Consider the following 8,966-nt stretch of genomic DNA (forward strand, 5'->3'; position numbering starts at 1 on the left):
CTAAACTACAACCTCGTCAAAACATTTGCCCACTTCAGACAGATTCCCAGATATCGACTGGCTGCAATCCAGACTACCAACTACTTCCTCCTAAAAGATCCTCTTTCTATGCTCTGCCTGCCTGGTCAGACTTAGACATTCTCAAGGTTTTATCCTCTGGGCACAGTTCCTTGGTTATTCCCTCAATCCATCTTTGCCTCCTATTAACTCTTTATCAAAATTAATCAAAGTTTTCCTATGTGATTTCTCTTCCAGTCTTGCAATAACTCCCTTGATCTAGTCTCCCATTTCTCTTCCTTCCTCCAATTTCTTGTTCTTAGCATCCCCCAAAGTGATGATGTTTTAAAGCACAAACAAGATCATGTCATTTCTCTGCTTAAAACTTTCCAATAGCTTCCAGTTGCACTTGGAATGAAATCTATCCTCCTCACCAGGAGTGGTCTTCAAGGCTCTGTAAATTTCAAACCCAGGACAACTCTCCAGCTAAATCTCAAATCACCATCACCCTTTTCCTAACTCACTGGCCTTCTTGCTGTACCTCAAAAATACCAGCTCTTGAGGGAGTGATATCAGTTACATGGCAGAGTGAGCTGTTCCCTTTGCTGCCCCCCTTTGAACTACAACTAAATGGACATTCATTGGCAATGGAGGATACTTGCCCTGCACAACAGGATCCTTGAGAGACCCATGCAGCTATACATCTGAGGGCAGATGGACTGGGCCCTTGGGGAAGTAGTGGAGATAGGTGAGCATTCCCCAACCCTTCCTTGTCAGCCCTGTGCATGCATGCAAACACTTTCCCAGGCAGCAGGAGTGCCCATAGAGCTGCTGCAGTCCCACAAGTGGGAACACGCCTGTCTCAACTGTAAGATGTCCTGGCAGCCCTGAACCCATGCACAAATGTTTTCCCAGCCAGCAAGAGAGCCAACCATGTCACAGCAGTCCCAACTGCGGCCCAGGCTCAGATCCTGCAAAGAAGCCCCACCCACAAAGCAAAGCAGCCAGAGCAAACAAGAGAAGAGGTGGTGGCAGATCTACGTGCACAGGTGAACACTGTCCCAGCCAGTGAGAGCACCCATAGTAGGGCTGCATTCCCACAAATGTGAATGTACCTCAGCTCAACTGTAAGAAAACGTGGCAGCAGCCCTGAGCCCAGGTGGGAATGCTTTTCTGGTTGGCCAGAGTTCCCCTTGCACCCCCAAAAGGTCCAGGAAACAGACTGGCATCAGAAACACAATTCCTGCTTCCCTGCAACAGCAGTAGGTCAAACCTGCGACCTGATACTACCAAAAATGCAAGTCAGAGGATTAGGTTCATCAAACTCCATAAGAAACTACATCAACAGTTCAGACCAGAAGGAAAATGACAAGTCTTCAGAAACTAACCCTGAAGTCACAGAATTTACAATCTAAATGGCAGAGAATTCAAAATAGCTTTCATAAAGAATCTCAATGAGTTACAACAAATCTCAGGAAGATAGTTCAATGAACGCAAGAATAAAATTAGAGAGAAGAAGTAATACTTCACCAAAGAGATTGAAACTATAAAAAAGAAAACAACCAAAATTTCTGGTTATGAAGGACACAATTAATGAGCTAAAAAATAATGTAGAATGATATAAAAACAGAGCTGACATTATTGAGGAAAGAATTAGTGATTTAGAGGATAGAAATATAGAAATGCTTCAGGTGGAGGAGGAAGGAGAACTAAGAATTTTTTAAAATGAAGGAATTCTTCAAGAAATAGCCAACTCAATTAGGAAAAGCAACATAAGGATTATAGGTATTGAGGAGGGAGAAGAGTAGGATAAAGGAGCAGAAAGCTTGCTCAAATGAATAATAGCTGAGAACCTCCAAAACCTGGGGATGAAACCAGACTTACAAATACATGAAGTCAATAGAACTCCTAATTACATAATGCTAAAAGACCTTCACCAAGGAATGTAATAGCAAAAGTAAATGACAAAGAAAAAATATTAAGAACAGCAAGGCAGAAGAAAATAAGCTACAAAGAAACCCTGTCAGGCTTTCAGCAGATTTTTCAGCAGAAATCTGAGGCTGATTCTTAAAGGCTAGGAGACAACAGAATGATATACTCAAAAGACTGAAAGACAAAAACTTTCAGCCAAGAATACTCTATCCAGCAAAACTCTTCTTCAGATACAAGGAAGAAATAAAAGCTATCCCAGATAAACAGAAGCTGAGAAAGTTCATTACCACTAGACCTCCCCTAGGAGAAATGATCAAGCATGCCCGCATACCTGAAACAAAAAAGCAATGATCTAAAAAGCTTTGAGCAAAGAGATAGACAAACAAAATCAGAAAACTGTAGCTCTATTTCAGAACAGGGTAGCAAATACTTAATTACAACTTAACAGATGAAGGGAAGGAAAGCATCAAAAGTAACTATAAAAACTTCAACTTAGTCACAAACTCACAACACAGAACAGTATAATTTGTGACGACAATAATTCAGAAGAGGAAGAGGGAGGGGGTGGAACCTGCTTAGGTTAGTGAAGATAGAAGGCTATCAGAAAATGGACTATCTCATCTATGAGAACTTTTATACAAACTTCATGGTAACTTCTAAACAAAGTAGTCACAGCAGAGGGGCTGACCCAATGGCATGGGAATTAAGTCCTGCATACTCTGCTTTGGCAGCCCATGATCACAGGTGAGATCCCAGGCACAGATCGACACAACTCTTCAGCCATACTGTGGCGGTGAGCCACTACAAAAATAGATAAAGATTGGCACCGATGTTAGCTCAGGGCTAATCTTCCATAAGCAAAAAGAAAAAAAAGAAAGAGGAAGATTGGCAACAGATGTTAGCTAAGAGCAAATCTTCCTTACCAAAATAAAAATCAGAGCAGACTCACAATTCATTAAAAAATAGAAAATAACCAAAATGAAATGGCAGTTGGAAAACAAAGGAAGAGAAAAATGGAAATATAGAACAACTGGAAAACAAGAGATAAAATGGCAGCATTAAGCCTTCATATATCAATAATTCTATAGATATAAATCTAAATAGATTGAGTCCACCAATCAAAAGACACAGAGTAGCTGGATGGATTAAAAATCAAGACCTAGCAATATACTGCCTCCAGGAAACACATCTCAGCTCTAAAGACAAACAGGATCAGAGTGAAGGGATGGAAGATGATACTCCAAGCAAATGGCAAACAAAAGAAAGTGGATGTTGCAATACTTATATCAAACAAAGCAGACTTCAAGATAAAATAGACATGAGAGACAAAGAAGGGCAGAATATAATGATAAAAGGGACTTTCCACCAAGAGGACATAACACTCATGAATTTGTATGTGTCTAACACAGGAGCACCAAAGTATATACAGCAATCATTAACAGACATAAAGGGAGAAATTAACAGCAACACAATAATAGTAGTGGACCTCAACACCACACTTACATTAATGGATAGATGATCCAGACAGAAAGTCAACAAGGAAATAGTGGATTTAAATGAAACACTTGAGCAGATGGACTTAATAGATATATATAGAACATTCCACCAAAAAGAGCAGAATACACATTCTACTCAATTGCACGTGGATCATTCTCAAAGATAGACCATATGTTGGGAAATATGGCAAGCCTCAATAAATTTAAGAAGATTGAAATCATATCAGGTATCATTTCTGACCAAAGTGCTATGAAACTAGAAATCAACTACAAGAAAAAAGCTGAGAAAGTCACACATATGTGTAGACTAAACAACATGCTACTAAACAACGATCAGATCAATGGAGAAATTAAAAATACCTGGAGACAAATGAAAATGAAAATACAATATACCAACTCTTACAAGATGTAGCAAAAGTGGTTAGAAGAGGAAAATTCATAGCGATACAGGCTTACCTCAACAAACAAGAAAAATCTCAAATAAGTACTCTTAAACTACACCTAACAGAACTCGAAAAAGAAGAACAAACAAAGCCCAAAGTCAGCATAAGGAGGAAAATAATAAAACTTGGAGCAGAAATAAATGAAATAAAGACTTAGAAAATGGCAGAAAAATCAATGAAACTAATAGCTGGTTCTTTGAGAAGATAAACAAAATTGACAAACTCTTACCCAGCCTCACTAAGAAAAAAAAGAGAGAAGGTTCAAATAAATAAAATTAGAAATGAAAGAGGAGAAATTACAATGGATATGACAGAAATACAAAGGATTATAAGAGAACTCTACAAAAAAAATATATGCCAACAAATTGAATAACCTAGAAGAAATGGATAAATTCTTAGTCTCATACAACATCCCAAAACTGAATTAAGAAGAAATAGAGAATCTGAACAGACAAATCACAAGTAAAAAGAGTGAAACAGCAACCAAAAACCTCCCAAAAAATAAAAGTCCAGGACTGGATGGCTTCTCTGGGGAATTCTGCCAAGCATTCAAAGAATACTTAGTACCTATCCTTCTCAAACTATCCCAAAAACATGAAGAAGACAAAATGTTCCCCAACTCATTCTACAAAGCCAAAATTACCTGGATACCAAAACCAGGCAAGGACAACACAAAGAAGAAAAATTATAGGCCAATATCACTGATAAACATAGATGTAAAAATCCTCAACAAACATTGGCAAACTGAATACAATAATACGTTAAAAGGATCGTGCACTTTGATGAAGTGGGATTTATACCAGGAATGCAGGGATGGTTCAACATCCAGAAATCAATGTGATACACTACATTAACAAAATGAGGAATAAAAATCACTTGATCGTCTCAACAGATGCAGTGAAAGCATTTGAAAAGATCCAACATCCATTTATGCTAAAAAAAAAAAAAAAAAACCTCAATGAAATGGGTATAGAAGGAAAGTAACTCAACATAATACAGATCATATATGACAAACCCACAGCCAGCATCGTACTCAACAGGGAAACTGAAAGCTCTCCCTCTGAGAACAGGAACAAGACAAGGGTGCCCACTTTCACCACTCTTATTCAATGTAGTACTGGAGGTTTTGGCCAGAGCAATTAGGCAGCAAAAAGAAATAAAAGGAATCAAAATTGGCAAGGAAGAAGTAAAACTCTCACTGTATGCAGATGACATGATTTTATCCATAGAAAACCCTAAAGAATCCATCAGAAAACCATTAGAAACAATCAACAACTACCACAAAGTTGCAGGGTACAAAATCAACTTACAAAAATCAGTTGCATTTCTATACTCTAATAATGAGCTATCGAAAAGAGAACTCAAGAATACTATCCCATTTACAACCGCAACAAAAAGAATAAAATATCTAGGAATAAATTTATCCAAGGAGGTGAAAGACATGTACAATGAAAACTATAAGACATTATTGAAAGAAATCAACTATGACATAAAGAAAAGGAATGATATTCTATGCACATGGATTGGAAGAATAAACATGGTTAAAATGTCCATATTATCTAAAGCAATCTACAGATTCAATGCAATTCCAATCAGAATCCCAATGCTATTCTTCGTGGAAATAAAACAAAGAATCCTAAAATTCGTATGGGGCACAAAAGACCCCGAATAGCTAAAGCAATCTTGAGAAAAAAGAACAAAGCTGGAGGCATCACAATCCCTGACTTCAAAATATACTACAAAGTTACAGTAATAAAAACAGCATGGTACTGGTACAAAAAAAACCACACAGATCAATGGAACGGAATTGAAAGCCCAGAAATAAAACCACCCCTCTATGGAGAGTGAATCTTTGACAAAACAGCCAAGAACATACAATGGAGAAAGGAAAGTATCTTCAATAAACAATGTTGGGAAAACTGGACAGCCACATGCAAAAGAATGAAAGTAGACCACTACCTTTTGCCATACACAAAAATTAACTCAAATGGATCAAAGACTTGAAGGTAAGATGTGAAACCATAAAACTCCTAGAAAAATGTATAGGTGGTACACTGAGATCAGTCTTGGAAGGAGTTTTTCAAGGACCCACATCTACTTGGAAAGGGAAACAAAGGAAAAATAAACAAATGAGACTATGTTAGACTAAAGTGCTTCTGCAACACAAAAGAAACCAGGAAAAAAATGAAAAGACAACCCACCAACTGGGAGAAAATATTTGCAAATCATATATCCAACAAGGGCTTAATCTCCAAAATATATAAAGAAATCGTACAATTCAACAACAAAAAAACAAACAACCCAATCTAAAAATGGGAAGAAAATATGACTGGACATTTTTCCAAAGAAGATATACAGATGGCGAACAGGCACATTAAAAGATGTTCAACATCACTAATCATTAGGAAAATGCAAGTCAAAACTACAATGAGATATCACCTTACTCCTGTTAGAATGGCTATAATAACCAAGACAAAAAACAACAAATGTTAGAGAGGATGTGGAGAAAAAGGAGCTCTCATACACTGCTGGTGGAATGCAAACTGGTGCAGCCACTATGGAAAACAGTATAGAGATTTCTCAAAAAATTGAAAACTGAAATACCATATGACCCAGCCATCCCAAAGTGGGTATTTATCCAAAGAACTTGAAACCAACAATTCAAAGAGACTTATGCACCCCATCTTCATTGCAGCACTATTCACAATAGCCAAGACATGGAAATAATCCAAGTGCCCATCAACCAATGATTGGATAAAGAAGATGTGGAATACTACTCAGCCATAAAAAAAAGACAAAATCATCCCATTTGCAACAACATGGATGGACGTGGAGGGTATCATGCTAAACTAAATAAGCCAGACTGAGAAAGACAAACACCATATGATTTCACCCATATGTGGAATATAAACAAACACACTGACAAAGAAAACAGTTCAGTGGTTACCAGGGGAAAGGGGCTGGAGGGTGGGCAAAGGGGCTAAAGAGGAGCACTTATGTGGTGACAAACAAGAAATAATGTGCAACCGAAATTTCACAATGATGTAAACTATAAGGAACTCAATTAAATAAAAGATTAAAACAGGCAAAAAAATTCAAAAAGAAATTGGTTAAGGACTTGAACATAAGACCTAAAACTGTAAAGCTCCTAGAACAAAAAAATAGGGAGTAAGCTCCTTGACATTGATCTTGGCAATGATTTTTTGGATTTGACACCAAAAGCAAAGGCGACAAAAGCAAAAATAAACAAGTGGGACTACATTGAACTCAAAAGGTTCTGCACATCATGGAAAACAATCAACAAAATGAAAAGGCAACCTATGGAATGGGAGAAAGTATTGGGCAAATCATATATTTGACCAGGGGTTAATATCGAATAAGTGTAAATAACTTATACAACTCAATAGCAAAAAACAAACAATCCAATGAAAAATTAGGCAAAGGACCTGAATAGATGTTTTTCCAAAGAAGACATACAAATGGCCAACAGGTATATGGAAAGATGCTCAACATCACTATCATCAGAGAAATGCAAATCAAAATCACAATGAGAGCACACCTCACATCTGTTAGGATGTCTATTACCAAAAAGACAAGAGATAAATGCTGGCAAGGATGTGGACAAAAGAGAACCGTGTGCATTATTGGTTGGAACATAAACTGGTACAGTCACTGTGAAAAACAGCATGAAGTTTCCTCAAGAAATTAAAAGTAGATCTACCACATGATCCAGCAATCCCAATTCTGGGTATATATCCAAAGGAAATAAAATCATTATCTTGAAGAGATATCTGCACTCCAATGTTTATTGCAGCATTCTTCACAGTAGCAAAGATATGGAAACAACCTAAGTGTCCGTTGGACAAAGAATATGTGTTATATAAACAATGGAATATTACTCAACCTTAAAAAAAGAAGGAATTCCTGCCATTTGTAACAACATAGATAAACCTGAAAGGCATTATGCTAAGTGAAATAAGCCAGATAAGGAAAAAACTGTATGGTATCACTTACATGTGGAATCAAAAAAAAAAGTGGGGGGCTGGCCCCGTGGCCAAGTGGTTAAGTTCGCACACTCCACTCTAGGCAGCCCAGTGTTTCGTTGGTTTGAATCCTGGGCACGGACACGGCACTGCTCATCAAACCACACTGAGGCAGCGTCCCACATGCCACAACTAGAAGGCCCACAACGAAGAATATACAACTATGTACTCGGGGGCTTTGGGGGAAAAAGGAAAAAAATAATAAAATCTTTTACCAAAAAAAAAGTGGACCTAATAGAAACTGAGAGCAGAAAAGTGGTTGCAAGGGGCTGGGAGGTGGGAGAAATAGGAAGAGGTTGGTAAAGGACATAAATGTTCAATTATAAGATGAGTGAAGTCTGAAGATCTAATGTATAACATGGTGACTATAGTTTTTTGTTTTGTTTTTAAGATTTTATTTTTCCTTTTTCTCCCCAAAGCCCCCCGCTACATAGCTGTATATTTTTAGTTGTGGGTCCTTCTAGTTATGCCATGCAGGATGCCGCCTCAGCATGGTCTGATGAGCAGTGCCATGTCCATGCCCAGGATCTGAATCAGCGAAATCCTGGGCCACCCAAGCGGAGCGCGCGAACTTAACCACTTGGCCATGGGGCCAACCCCCATATAATTTATAACTCTGTATTGTATAACTAAATTTGCTAAGAGAGTGGAACTTCAATGTTCTCAACAACAAAAAAAAAAAGTTAAACATCTGAGATGATGGATATGCTAATTAACTCAGTGAGGGAAATCCTTTCACAATGTACACATGTATCAAATCATCACATTACATACTTTAAATAACTTTCAACTTTATTTGTCAATTGTACCTCAATAAAGGGGGGGAAAAGGCATGCAGATTGGCAAGGGAGATAAAACTGTCTTTATTTGCAAATACCATAATCATCTCTGTAGAAAATCCTAAGGAATCTACCCCAAAATTTCCTAGAGTTAATAAATAAGTGCAGGAAGGTTGTAGGACACAAGATTGTAATAAAGAAATCAATTATATACCTGTTTGCTAGCAATAAACAATCAAATTAATTTTTTAAAATACGATTTACAATAGCATCAAA

This window comes from Equus asinus, chromosome 2, assembly GCF_041296235.1.
Source record: "Equus asinus isolate D_3611 breed Donkey chromosome 2, EquAss-T2T_v2, whole genome shotgun sequence".
Lineage (NCBI taxonomy): Eukaryota > Metazoa > Chordata > Mammalia > Perissodactyla > Equidae > Equus > Equus asinus.